General features: G+C 41.7%; 1 protein-coding gene across 1 annotated transcript in view; it reads left to right on the top strand.

Annotated features, from left to right (window-relative positions):
* Positions 1-15,044, top strand: part of RALGPS1 (Ral GEF with PH domain and SH3 binding motif 1) — a 195,765-nt gene that overhangs the window by 120,508 nt on the left and 60,213 nt on the right. The gene's annotated exons all lie outside the window — the stretch shown is intronic.

Below are 15,044 nucleotides of genomic sequence, written 5' to 3'. Positions count from 1 at the left end.
TCACAGTAATAAATGCAGATTCTGTGCTTCTGGGAGTATGTTTATATCTCATTTGAATTCTAGAAGACATCAGAGTTAATGTTAGCACATGATGTATAATTTAAGTCAGAGATGAAAGAATTCCCACTGTAAACAACCCCCTTCTTTCTAGGTGTCCCATAATTACCAAGACAGAGGTCTCCAAGTGGGAACAGGACTCTGTTGAAAAATGCCTGGAGGAAATGTGAGGGCAAACCCTTTGCTCTTGCCTTGCCTTCTCCACCTGGGTTCCTGGAGAGCTGACCTCCAAGCAGGGAAGGATAGACTGGGCTTTGAGAGGGATAGCCTAAGACTGGCTCTAGGCCTCCTCCTGGGGCTTCTGCTCTAAAGTCACTTCTGTTGGGGCTGAAGGCCAGGATTTTCAGCCTTATTCCTTCCATGCCATCTCCTTCTTTGCTGTGCCCTGTTTTCCTGCAATCATGTGGACTGAAAGCTTAACCCTCAGACCCAACAACAGAGTTGCCTCTCTGACTCTGTGCCTCAGCTGGCCCCTCTAACAGTGATTTTGACCCATCAAGTAACCAGTGGACCCCCCACCCAGCCTTAGCCCCTGGGCTACTACTCCATCAGTGGCCTCACCAACAGTGCAGGAATACATGAAATCTGAATTTCTTAGAGTGGGGACATGTACTACTTTTGGTCCTCGTGATTTTAGATATCATTGTGGATAACCTCTCTTACTTTGATAGCTAAGTATTTCTCTTAATGTGATTAGCATATTAAATCTATTATTTCACTCAAAAAATTAAGTAAAAAATAATATAATATAGTGATCCAGCAATTCCACTCTGGATATATGCCCAAAAGAATTGAAAACAAAGTGTTCAAACAAAAACTTGTAAGTGAATGCTCATAGCAGTACTATTCATAATAGCCAAAGGATGGAAACAACTCAAACGTCCACCAACTGCTGAGTAGATAGGCAAAAAGTAGTATGCATACAAAGGAATACTATTAAGTCATAAAAAGCAATGAATCCCTGTCACAACATGGGTGAACCTTGAAACATTATGGTAAGTGAAAGAAACTAGGCACAAAAGGTATCATATTATATGATCCCATTTATATGAGATGTCCTGAGTCAGTAAATCCACAGAGACAGAAAGTAGATTAGTGGTTGCCTAGACTGGAAAGAGGGGCAATGAGGAGTGACTACTTAATGGGTACAGCATTTCCTTTTGAGGTGATGAAAATGTTCTGTAACAAGATAGCAATAATGGTTGTACATCATCATGAATGTATCATATATATATTTTGCCACAATAAAAAGTATAATAATGGCTGGGTGTGGTGGCTCAAGCCTATAATTCCAGCACTTTGGGAGGCTAAGGTGAGAGGATTGCCTGAACCCAGGGACTCGAGACCAGCCTGGGCAACTTGGTGAGACTTCTTCTCTACAATATATCAAAAAATTAGCCGGGTGTAGTAGCGCATATCTGTAGTTCCGGTTACTTGGAAGGCTGAGGCAGAAGGATTGCCAGAACCCAGCAAGTCGATGCTGGGGTGGCCGTGATCATGCCACTGCACTCCAGCCAGGGTGACAGAATGAGACTCTGCCTCAAAAAAAAAAAACAAAAAACCAAATGTATAATAATATAGGTCCTATGTTGGCAAAAATCATAAAGGTGTTATGTGAATGAGTGAGGTAAAACCAGTGTTACAGTAAATAAAGCAAGATAAGAAATAGAGCTGCTAGGCCTTGATGCTTCAGGTCGGTACTCTTTCACTACTGAAATCTACTTTGCTGCAGGGAGGACCAGGTTGACCCTCAATGTCTGCATAAGTACAACTGCTCTGTGCTTGGCTTAACTAAGCAAAGCACTTCATCTGTATTATCAGACTGCAGCCTCACAATGTCTGTCCAAGGGAGGTGCTCTTACTCTTCCCATTTTACAGACAGGAAACCCCAGGCCACACAGATGGTCAGTGGCAGAGCTAGAACCAGAGCCAGGTGGGTTCCTTGGAGGCATCCTAGTTGGATTTTCACCTACTGGTGACACCTGCTACCCTTAGTTTCCAAAAATAGGGCAGTTACTTTCCCAAACTCATTTATCAACTATTGAAGGCCCTAGAATTCTTTCTCATGCTGCCTTCTTTCCCACGGTGAAGTGACCCCAAGGGACCAAGCTCTCCATCTTTCTGATTTGGGCCAGGGAGGGATCATGGAGGAGCATCCTTTATGCTCTGATTCCACCTTTGCTCTGATCAGTGACTCTTAGACTAGAGTGGAGCCCTGTGAGATTTGGAGCACTCTGTAGATGCTCTTAAACTCTGATGCTGTTATAATCATAATAGTTCCCATTCACTGAGATTTGGGACCTGGCTCTGCTACTTGCCAGGTATGTGACTTGAGACAAGCTTCCTAACCTCTCTGACCCTTAGTTTCCTCATTTAGAAAATATATGTAATGACATTCATACAAATGGAGGACTGGACTTCCCCTTTGTTGATTTTATTATTACAGTTTTTAATTAAATAATGTTTTGTTCAGTTATTTATTTACTGTCTGGCACCTCTGCTAGCAGTAAGCTGCACAAAAGTAGGACTTTATTGCTTTTGTTCCCTGCAGCATTTCCGGCATTGAGAACATGCTAGATTTTCAGTACATACATGTTGAAAAGGATGCATTAATGCACTTGGCACAATGCTAGGCACACAGTAAATACTGATAGGTGTTAGTTGTTTTTAGTGTTACAATGATCATTATTACTGATATATTAAAGGCTTTCATACAATAACGCTGATTCTCGAAACAGCCTTGCAACGTTGGCATTATGCTCACTGTGACATAGATAAATAACTTGCCCGAGTCCTTTAGAATTGTTTATAGTAAAACCCATAACCTAACACTGCCTACACTCCCCAGTAGGTACAAAACCCCAAGGCCCTTCACACAACCAGGAATGGTGTCACTAGTGATATAAAATTATACTTTTTTGAGTATATATGTCTTATAAATAAAGCAATTTTTTGGGAGATGATGCAGTACTTACAGGTTTGGTGTATGAGGATTTGTGGTTGCCCAGAAGATAAGCAGAATTCCCGAGCTACCACCCTGACCAACTGCACTGACACCCACTTTGCTCCCAGGCCTGAATACAGCTGGATTCCCCAGCTGTGAACTGCCAACCTGGGACTTTCCCTGCACATTCAAGTGGGAGCTTGTCCCTGCTGGATGTGGGGCCTTTGTGGAAGAGAGGAAGGACACAAACATTCCTTCAGTATCTGGTCATCATCAAACCCATGTGGGTAGGTAGGAAGCATATCTGGTTTTCCTCACTGTTGTATCCTAAGAGCCTGGCACAGAGCTTGACTGAGAAAGTGCTCAGCAGCTATTTGGTGAATGAACAAATAAATGTATGACATTGAATGAATAAACAAATGTTGTGTGCCAGGCACCTTGTTGGTTTGCTTAGAATGGACTCAGAATGAACATATGAAGTAGGAGCACATGAGATGAGGCTCAGGGGTAAGGTTGCTTACCCAGGGTCACCCAGTGGATTGGGTGTTCAAACCAGGTCTCTCTACCCCTGCAGAGTAGAGCGGACTTCCTCTTTATTGTGACTTCCCTTCCCCATGCAAGGGGGCACATTTTTATTCTGGCTATGGTGGAGGCTCAGAGAGGAGGCAAAGGTGGGGAACAAGTTGGTCTCAAGGTGGTCGTGTTCTTTTTCACCCCTCGCTTTGGATGTAGCAGGATCTTGGGACTATGAGAAGGAAGAAATGGTGGAGAGGAGTGAAAGTTGAACCTGGATTCTTGTTTCTCTGTAGACTGGGCCTGCCATCTTTTGCTAAGGTCATCACCATCAGTCTAACCTTTATTGAGTTGACCTTGTACATACCTCATCTTATTCCATCCTCACCTCTGCATGAGGGAGGCACTTTATTATTCACACCTGCCTATAGAGGCCAATACTAAGGCTTAGAGAGGCTGAGGACCTGTCCAAAAGCCACTGAGAACAAGTCAACATCAGTGTTGGCTGTCTCCGCAGACTGCCTGGCTCCAGAGCCCCCACCCTTCCAGGCTGTTCTCCAGAGGACTACTTGATCCTGGAGCAGCTGCTGCTCTTCCGCATCATGGCAATCCTCCTGCTCCTAAGCCAATCCACTGGTAAACATGGTGTCTTATTGTCATCTTCTGGTGTCAGAGCTGAGACATCACAGAAACCTGTGTTGTGAGGACCATGACAGGTGTGGTGCTAACACCAGGGTGGATACCTCTTACTGGAGGAAGCATTTGGCACTGAAGTCCAGTGACATGGTAGAGTTAGGACCCATGAGCCAGTTGAGTAAGGTTTGGTGGGATATAAATCAGACTTGTCTTCCTGAGCTCTGGGTAATCCACTTGGAACTGAGTCCTGTTCTAGCCCAGAGATATTTCCAGTCTCCAGAATGACAACCCCCCCACCCTCTTTGAGGGCAGGGCCTATGCCTCTGCCCTCCAAGATTGGACTAAGGTCACAGAGAGTGGGGACCATGCAACTCAGTTTCCAGTGTGAATATAAAATGGAGGGGTTCTTATCTGACAGGTAGTTCCCTGGAGTATACCCAGTCATGGCCAGCAGGTAGAAGGAGCAAGGTTTATGGCCAGCCAGACCTGGATTCAAATCTTGGCTTCTCTAGCTACTGGCTGAGAGATTTTGAAAAAGTCACCTGAAGTTTCTGAGTCTCCATTTCCCCACTTAAATGGTAATGATAACCATGCTTTCCTTGGAGCCCTGTTGGTAGATGAGCTGAGGAGATGACTCAGGGCTAGTCCACATGGTACTGCCCCTGTCCTGGTTCAGCAGGATTCACACGTTCATTTACAGTCAAATAAGGCCAAGATAGAAAGAGCAAGTTGGTTCATACTGTGGGTCAGAGCCAGAGTCAGACCTGGGGTGCAGTCTCAGCTCTGCCTTGCACCTCCTGGGTGATCTTCAACAAACAACTTAGCCTCTCGGAACTTCTCTTTTCTGTTCTGTGAAATGAAGACTCCATGAGATTGTACAGGTGCAGCTCCACCCAGAGCTCAGTGACATTGTCATCATTTCTAGCATTCTTTTGCCTGCAGGTTCCCATTTTCCTACCCCATGCTCTGAGGAGGCTGCCTTGACTCAGGAGCCTCTTTTGAGTTCCACCTCTCTCAGGGTCACCAGGCACCAGATTGCTGTCAGGAAACCTGACCAAGGGAGAGGAACAGGCCCTTCTGGAAAAAGACATTTGCAAATTATTCCTCTTTTATCATTGCCCTGAGGTAGACTTTCAACTTAAGCTGTGATGAGCTTTTTATCCTCCAAATGGACCTTCTTATTGGTGTCCCCAGGCTACTTCACCCCCCACCCACCCCACCCACACAGCTGTCATTTGCACTAGATGTACCAGGTGAAGAGTAGGCATTAGCATGCCCTCCGTGGTCAAGTATAAGCTCCTGCTTTCTGTGTTTGAAATTCTCGTGCTCAGGGAGTTGGCATGAAATACCCTTACTCCCCTCCCATACTGGGCTCCCATCCCAAGCTGGACAGAGATGTCCCTCCCTGTGATATTACAGCTGGATTACTACTGTAATTACTGCGGAGCTGCTTCTCCACTGAGCCGGCAGAAAGGTGTTCATCCTCAGAGCTCACCAGCATCATCCAGATCTGATACAACTATAAAAGCCACCCAAGCATCATCCAGATCCGATACCACTATAAAAGCCACCCAAGCATCTGCTTTCTGATTCAGCAATTTGGGCAGCATCTACAGAAGGAGTTTCTGGACTTCACAGACTGCTGATGGAGTGTGGCTAGAGTGGGTGTGATCCATCCATAGTGAATTCAGAAGTTGACATCCTCTGCTGCCCTTGGTCTGCAATGGTGAAACAACCCCATAGATTTGTATGGAAAAAATGTGCCTTGACCAAATTTTATGGCATCCAAAATCACATATCATCTCTTTGGGTCTTTATAATTACTAGGGGAAAATACGTTTCTCAAAAAAATCCAAGCAATTGACAAATCACCAGATGTCCACTGACATTTCATGAATAAACAGTCCTTCCTGTCTTTGAGAAGCTTCTCCCACAGAGAAGCAGCATTGTATCTGGTCTGGTGGAGTGTCTGGTTTGATTATATCAGAGCCACAGGGACCTAAACTCATTCAAAGGGCCAGGGGTCACTTTCTTGATTTTTTGCTTTTTGTGATTTTCCTGGATATTTGTAAGACTTTTTGTTTGTTTGTTTTTAATTTGAGTGCTTACCCAGGATGTGTCCAGGGATAGATCTTTTTTTCCCTAGCAATAGAATCTGGCAAACTCTCCTTGGGAAAACGCGCATCCCTAGAAACGCACATCCCTAGGCCAGTGCTCTGTTGTCAGGCCCACATATCCCCTTATAGTCTTTCTTCCCCTACCCTTTTCCTTGGCACTGGAAGAGAGCTTGCCAAGGTGGCCTGTTACATCCATGATGCAAGTTTCCACAGTATCCACTTCACTCCATTTGTCTTTGATGTTTAGTTTTTTAAATTCTTCATCCATGTTTTTAGTTTTCTTTTATTCTTTCTGTATCTCATGCATCTCTCTTTCTGTTACATCCTCTTGTAGTTTCATCTCTTCCAGTTCTATCCTATCACAGAAGCCTTGTCTTCTTGTACTGCATTAAAAAAAATGTTGTGAAGCTTTCTTATGGGTCCCAGAATAGACTGTCTGGGGAGGTGTGCTCTCATACCTCTGCCCCTTCTGCATACAGGTCAAGCACATTATTTGGCAGTATTCTTTCATGTGCCCTTTTTTGGATTTTCTTCCCTCGAATGTATCTTTGAATATGGTAAAAATCTCAGCACTGGAGTTTATCAACAGCAGGGCATTTGGGTTTTCCTCTGGGCATACTCCAGTTCATTTCTGGAAGTAGCAATCTGCAAACGGCTTTGAGAAAATGGGGGCAATAGGTGGGTCAGAGCATTCCAGAACCCCTCAGATCAGCTCCTCCTGGGAAGTGTACTGGTCACTGGCCCAGATTTTCTAGTTTTTTTTTTTTTTGAGTCGGAGTCTCACTCTGTCACCCAGACTGGGGTACAGTGGCCGCTCCTGGCCACCGCAGCCTCGGCCTGCTGGGCTCGGCGATCTTTCTGCCTCAGCTTTCCAAGTAGCTGGAACTACAAGTGTGCACTACCACGCCTGGCTAATTTTTTGATTTATTTGTAGAGATGAGGTCTCACCAAGTTGCCCGGGTGGGTCTCAAACCCTCGGGCTCAGGCAATCCACTCACCTCAGCCTCCCAAGGCGTGGGATTACAGGCTGAGCCACCGAGCCCGGCTGATTTTCTAGTTTTTATAGCCCTGGATCTCTGGGCTAGGGACAAGTCTTAGGAAGTACAAATTATTTTGATTTTAAGAGACAAAGTCTGAATTTGATCAGTTTTTGCCTGTACATCTGCCCTATAGTATATTAAATTTCTCCTTAGAGTTTATCAGTAAAGCTGTCCATAAGTCTTATTTGGTGAGGTGATTTTTATCTTTTTTTATTAAGAAAGCAGGATTTATTGAGAGAACAGAAAAGCTCCCATAGTGGGAGGGGACCCGAAGGGGTTGCCCCTATCTTTTTTCTATCTACATAATTTTAGTGATAAGTCATGGAAGGCTCTGTGAGCAGTTGTCTAGTCTCTTTTGGAAGACTTCCAAAACTTGATACATACCCTCATTCCCTCCTAAAGCTTCACAGTATTTTTTTCAAGTAACATCACTAAGTGTCCCCTTTATCCAGATACTATGCAGCCCTTTGAATGTGCATTATATTATCTCTCTTAGTCTCTTCACCACAGCCCTGTGAAAAAGTTACAAGTGCTAAATCCATTTCCCAGATGAAGAAAGCAGGGCTCCAGGAGTTGAATTACTCACCCAGGATCACACTGAACAAATAAGTGACAATGCCAGAGTTTGAACACAGTTGCCTCAAGTTTTGTATCTTTCCTGCAATGTATATATTGATCCACATACGAGTATCATATATAATGTAGTAGATACCAATGTGGACCCTAGAGCCAAACTGCTTAGGCTGGAATCCTACTGTTGCCACATATACACCGAGTGACCTTGGGCAGGTTACTTACATCTCTGGAGCTAAGGAGAGTCGCCAAGGAAGGGGAAAGCAGATTAATGAACTCCATAAATGTTAAAGACATAACTAACCTGCTTCTGTCTCATGTGCCTCTGATTCCTTTGGGATTTCTCACTAGCACCTGAAGATAATTCCCCCAAGTAAGTATATGCTAGAGTATTTTTTTTAGTAGTTTTATGGCATGATTTTTTTTGTGTAACTAATGCCTCTGTCAGACATCCCTCTTCTGCCAGGCTGTATGCCTCATGGGGTCAGGGACCATGCCTGTCTGTTTTCTCCTTTGTACCCCTGTATCTAGAATGTGGGAGGCACTCAGTGACTATTTGTGGCACTAATGTCCTTTCACGTTGATGGTGCACATCACTGAGAGGGCTGGTCCTGAAGCATATCACCCTGTCCCCTTGCAACTTCCCTCTCACAGTGATCTGCCACTTTCCTGTAGGGGCTTCCTTCTTCTAGCTGATCAGCAGACATACTTTCCTGCCACTTTGGCCTTTCTCTTCCCCACAGAGCTTCCTTTGATGGTATAGTCAGGGGTGTCTTAACAAGGGGCGTCTTAACATTGGCCCCAAAGCCTGCTGGGACAGGGGAGAAGGGGAGGAGCCAGAGAATTACCTAGATCTAAACTGATTTTCACTTTCTTAAAGCAATTTTTTTCCTAATTTTGCTGAAATGAAATACTGAGAGCTGGAGAACTGACCAAAATAGAAGGATTAGTCTCAAGGAGGTAACCAGGAACCCAGAGTCTAGGGGATCGTGTTTCTTGGGTCATTTTTCAAGGGAGTTGAGTCTCATGGGCAGAGAAGAGGCAACACAAGGAGAGTAGGTATGGGTGGGCCTTCCAGTCTGAAGCTGACCCCAATCAGTGATTGCCCAGGCTGTCTTCCACCCTTTCATCCCACCTGACCCATACAAGCGCAGACAGACAATGGCAGTGGCAATTCCAGCACCCCTTGCTGGTGGGGCCAGAGGGGCTGAGTACTTGGCCCACTTTGGGTGAGACTGGCTTCCAGGCTTGGTGGAAATAGCCCTGCCTGCAGACCCTGACCATGGGATAGTCTTAAAAAGGCAGAGCTGACCCTGGGCCAGCTGGATCTGGCTGGGCCGAGTGCCTCATGTCCACAGAGTGTCCTGGAGAAGGGCAGAGCCCACAGAGATGACTAGTACCGTGGAGAAGGAGGAGACCCTGCCCACTGAGAGTGGGTTTCCTAGAAAGGCCTTGTGAGGACTCACATCCTCTTATTTCTGTTGAACAAGTCAGGGAGAGATCAAAACACTTGGGCCTGAAGACCACAGATGAATTAATAGTCAGATGCCTTCTTCTTCCCAAAGGGCTCAAGGAGGCTCTCAGTATTTCATTTCAGCAAAATTAGGGAAAAAAATTGCTTTAAGAAAGTGAAAATCAGTTTAGATCTAGGTAATTCTCTAAAAATCTGTTGCTTGTTTTCCAGAGAATGCAGGAATTGGTGATTGAGGTTTAGAATGTCGTGTTTTGTTACACAGTTTCCATTGAGTAATGAATTCAGTTGACAGTTTTGCATTTGCCTTCATTATTATTTTCTTTTTACTTAAAGACTAGGTACAGTGTGGTCACAGATATGTGCGTGTATTAGTGGAAGTGGAAAATACCTTGGCGACTGAAGCGGCTGTCTGTGATCTCACTCTCTGGCTGGGATCCTGGTGGCCTCAGACGTTCAGGGAGCCTTTCTGTGCACAGTAGCGAATCTCTGAGCCAGGGTTGGAAAGACAAGCTTGGGAGTGTTTTCCTTGGCACGTGGGCAGCCTCGGTTCTACCCAATATAGAGGCAGGTTTCTGAGGCTTTCACTGGGGGAATCATCTTGCATTTCCTTTTGGTGACGTTAGCGCCTCTGGAAGCACTTCTCAGAGAAATATGGATATTTAGCTTCAAGATACCAGAGCAGGGGCCATCCCTAACAGAGTGGCTGTGGAGTGGCGTGCCTGGCAGCTGTGGCCACCTTTTCCACTGAGCAGTGGGATTTCAGAGGCCAGATTGAAGAGAGCTGTGTATGTTCAAATAAAGATTCAACGTTGGGTCCAGGCATCCTTCAGCCATTTTCTGAGTCCCTGTTCTGTGCTAGGCTCAGTGCTTCAGCCCTTGAGCATGGAGAGATGGATAAGGTACAACCCTTGACCTCAAGGAGTGTGTGATGAATGTTGCAATAGAGGGAAGGGCCACGGGCTCCAAGAGCCCAGGAGGAGCCAGCCAACAGCTGGGGAGGAGGAGGAGGCACGGTGGGCAAGGGGAGAAATTGCTCTGCTGAGGCTCTGGAGCATGAGATGGAGGGCATGTTCAGTGGGCTGCACAGGGCTGGCACAACTGGAGCACACATGAGAAGAGGTGGGAGTCTGGAGGGGCAGTGTAGGACAGAGCCCAGAGGCCTTAGGTGCTATATCAAGGAGTTTTCATGTTGTCTATTGGGAGAGAAAGTCACTGGGTAGTTTTAAGTGGGGAAGGGGTGTGGTATGATAGGGTTTGAGGAAGATTACTGGGTATAGACTGGACTAGACATGGAGAGACTAAAGGCAGGGAGATGAATGAGGAGTTAATAAAGCACTAACAGGCTTGAAAATAGATTGGAGGCCATCAGTCAATGTCTGTGTCCTTGAAATCTAAACCTGAAGACCACGTCTTCAACCACGGACAAAGAAAGCTTAGAAAATAACTTGCTTAAAATATTGCTCTTCTTTTCCCTGCCAAAAAAGTGCATGCTTCTTTAAAAGAGAGAGAATCTTTTTTAATGTCTAAAAGTAGTATATATTCATAGCTAAAAGCTAAGATAACATAAAATTATATAAAGCAGAACATAATTCTAAAGTTTCATACCCAAAGGTGGCTACTGTTAACAGATTGAGCAATATATTCTGTGTGTGGGGGTGTGATTTATATATTGATACAGGTATACCTGACTTTTTTCACTTAAAAACACATCATGGATATCTTTTCATGTCACTTCTTAGAAATATTTTATCCTTCTAATATGTAATAGCTATATGATATTCTACTGCTTGGATAAGAAATAATTTATCTAAGCCATGCAATCTTTCACAATTATGAATTATAAACAATGCTGCAATGAATATTCCTTTTTAATATTTGCCAATTTGTAGTGTTATTGCTATGGAATAAATGTCTAGAAGTGGAATTGCTGGATCCTAGAAAATATATATTTGAAATTTTTAAGATACTGCCAAATTTTCCTCCCCAAAATTTCTATCAATTAATACTATAGTCAGCCTTATATGTAGTGATTATTTCCATATATTCTCATCTACCCTAAATATTATCAATGTTTATTAACTTTGTATAAATGGCAAAGAAAATACTGTTTTAGTTTGTACTTCTCCAATTATTAGTGCAACTTGGGCATCTTTCACATTTTTATTTACCATTTATAGTCTTCCACAAATTGCTCATCTTCTATAACATTATTTGCCTTTGTATTGTAGGAGTTCTTTATATATTAGGACTATTGACTGTCTTAAAAATTGCAGATATTTTTCTCATTGTGACATTGGTCTTTCAACTTTGTGTATGTTTTCTTTGATCATGCAGAAGTGAGTGAGTTTTTAAAAATGTACTCCAATATGTCAGTCTTTTTTTTTTTTTTATGATTTTGGGCTTTATGTCACACTTAAGCCTTCATATACTCTAATATTATAAAAAGGTTCTTTTGCCTGTTATTTTTGTGCTCTTCTTACTATTTAGATTTCAATCCCTAACTCATCTGTAATTTATTCTCTTTTAAGAATGAGGTAGAGTTCCAACTTTATATTTTCCCAAATCAATAATCATTTGTCACAATTTCACTTATTAAAGAATCTGTTCTTTTCTTGTTGATTTCAAATATACCTTCATCTGACACTAAACTTCCATATTTGCATGTATTGCTAATCTCCCTACTGTGTACTGTTTGTCTAATTCTGTAACTACACTGCTTAATGCCTGTAGCATAACAGCATACTTTATAACAAGCCCCTTTCTTTATTCTTCTTGTCAAAAATGTTTATTTTTGTGTATTTACTCTTCCAGGTGAACTTTGGAATTATTTCAGAATCATATTAAATTTATACATTAATTATAATTGACATCCTCACAATGTTGAGCCTTTCTATCTAAGATTATTTTATATTTTCTTCACTTATTTACATTTCTTCTTTCTTTAAGATATTTTTGCTTTATTTTTATCTTTATGACCAAAGTGTTACGTTCTCATTGTGACAACTCAAAAACAGAGAAAAAGTTGATATTCTTATGAATTTTTCCTTTACTTCAGTAAAATGCATTCTTCAAAGAAGAATTAGTAAGGCCAGGATATGTTAATATTTAATTTTCTATCAAATAAGTTTTATTCATGTAATTCTTACACATTTCTTTTTAAGTTTTCTCCCACGTTTTGTGGTTTGGCTGTTACTGTGTATTGCCTCTTTTTTCATTACATTTTCTAGGCAGTGACTGTTGGTATATAAGAATATCTAATTCTTATTAGAATTATAATTATGTAATTACAGTATGTAAGACTGTCTAATTATATAGGGAGACCCCCCCACAAAAAACCCCAGAATTATTTTTTGGAGGGCAGACCCCTTATAGTGTAGGCTTCCACACTAGGTAAGTGTTCTAGGAAACCATGGGCATCAGTGTACCAGTTAGCATTGTTGTGAGAGGCTGCATATGGCTTCAGTGAAATTTTTCTTTGGAGGTTCTTTTAACACGTTTGCCCATTTCATGTTGGGTGATTTATGAGCACGTCTGCCCCCACTGCACTGAGTATTCAGCAGTTTTTGATCAGCCTACCCTCCCTATTCTCCCAATCTTACCCCAAGCAACTTTTTTTTGTTTCCCCGGATGACAAAAGTCCTCAAAGGGAAATGTTTTGCCAGTGTAGAAGAGGTGAAATACAAGATAGCAGAAACATTAAAAGGTATCAAAATCAATGAGTTCAAAAACTTTTTTGAGCAGTGGAAAAGGCAGCTCCATAGGTATATTGCATCAAATGGAGAGTACTTTGAAGGCGACTGAAGTTTAAACATGTAAGAATAAGTATACAATTTTTAATAAATAAATTCTGATTTTTTGGGGTCCTCCCTCATATCACTACTATGATAACTGATCATATTACCTGTAAATAATGACAGTGTTATGGACATCTTTAACATTTATTACACATTTCTTTGTCTTGTGTCATTGGCTTGTATATTCAGAATAATGTAAATGATAGCAGTATGGCAAGTATTCTTGATTTGTTCCTATTTAATAGGATTTCAATATTAAGAACAGTGTTTTAGTCTTCTGACATGCATCCTTTATCACATTAAGGAAATCTGTCTAGCTCAGTGCTTATCAGGAATGGATATTATAGTTGTCAGACACTTAAGCGTCTCTCAAGATTATATATTGAGACATCATTGCACTCCTATAATAAATCTGTTTGGTTTTTTATTCTTTTTCCTTTTTTTTTTTTTTTTGAGTTGGAGTCTCACTCTGTTGCTCAGGCTGGAGTGCAGTAGCACACTCAAGGCCTAGTTGACACACCCTAGTGTCAACCTGCTGAACTCCAGCGATCCTTCTGCCTCAGCCTTCCTAGTAGCTGGAACTACTGGCGTGTGCTACCATGCCCGGCTATGCTATTCTTTTAATATACTGCTGCAACTTAATAATATCATTATTTTGAAAAATGGAAGAGTTTTATTTGATCATATTTGATTTGAAATCTGTGGATCTTTATTAATGAGATTAGTCTCCTATTTATGCCTCTTCTGTCAGGTTTTGCTATAATGGTTGTGTTAAGGGCATGAAAAAGGACTGCAAATATTTCTGACTTTTCCTATGCTCTGGAACAGTTTAAATCATGCAGTTTTTCTGGATGAGTTCCATAAAATTATCTAGATATTGTACTTTTTAATTACAGTAGCTTTCTTGGGTATTAATATTTTTCATTTCAATGGTAAGTTAAAGTGTCTTTTTTTACCTCTTCTTGAGAGAATTTTGAGAAAATACATTTTCCTAGTAAGCATCCATTTCATATAGATTTTTACATCCCTTGCCATAAAATCACACTATTTTTAACATCTTTTCCATATTTGGAATCATACTCCTTCTCTCTTCCCTGATATTATTCATCTGTGGTTTTTTCCTTTCTTTCCTTGATCATACATACCAAGAGATTGCCCATTTTATTGATTTTCTCAAAGAACCAGCTTTCAGTTTTATGTATCACTCTGCCAGAGTTTTGATTTTTAAAAAAAATTCATTATTTATGCTTTTATATTTTTAATGATTTTCTCTTTTGTTTTGCTCTTTTTCTGGTTCTACATAATGCATACTAAGTTCATTTATCTCTCTAAATCATTAATAGAAGTATTTGTGGCTATGAATTTTTCTCTGAGTAGAGTTGCATGGCTTTGACTGTGTCATATGTGGATAATTTGTGATTTTATTTTAAATTTCTTCTTTCTTCTACAGATTATTTGATGAGTACTTTTTCTTTTCCAAATGGCTATTTATTAAAATTTTTTTTTACCCCTGAAACAGAGAGGGGGGTGGAATTGCTCCAAACCCACCAAACCTCATGGATTACAAGTGTGGGAGGAATGATTTTCCCCAAGGGGAAATTGAGGGCTGTTTCCAAAAGAACAAGGAGTGGGTGTTGGGCAGACAAATGTCAGTTTATTCTCTATTCCCAATACAGTTGTTGAAGGATTAAATGAGATAGCACATGTAACATAGCACAATGTCCAGCATAAAAAAACTCAATAATAACCTCAGATGAATGCCCTCTCTTCACACCAGCACATTGCTATGCCATCCATATCTCTCTGGGCAAGTATTTACAAACAGTTGGTTACCTCCTTGCACCTATAGGTTACCAGGTAATCACCAGGGCTTGATGGCATCTGTGGTTGTGTTCT

This window comes from Carlito syrichta, unplaced genomic scaffold (assembly GCF_000164805.1).
Source record: "Carlito syrichta isolate Samal-C Ts95f unplaced genomic scaffold, Tarsius_syrichta-2.0.1 Scaffold199527, whole genome shotgun sequence".
NCBI classification, from domain to species: Eukaryota; Metazoa; Chordata; class Mammalia; order Primates; family Tarsiidae; genus Carlito; species Carlito syrichta.
The sequence above is the reverse complement of the archived record's forward strand: the minus strand, read 5'-3'. Positions and strand labels throughout refer to the sequence as shown.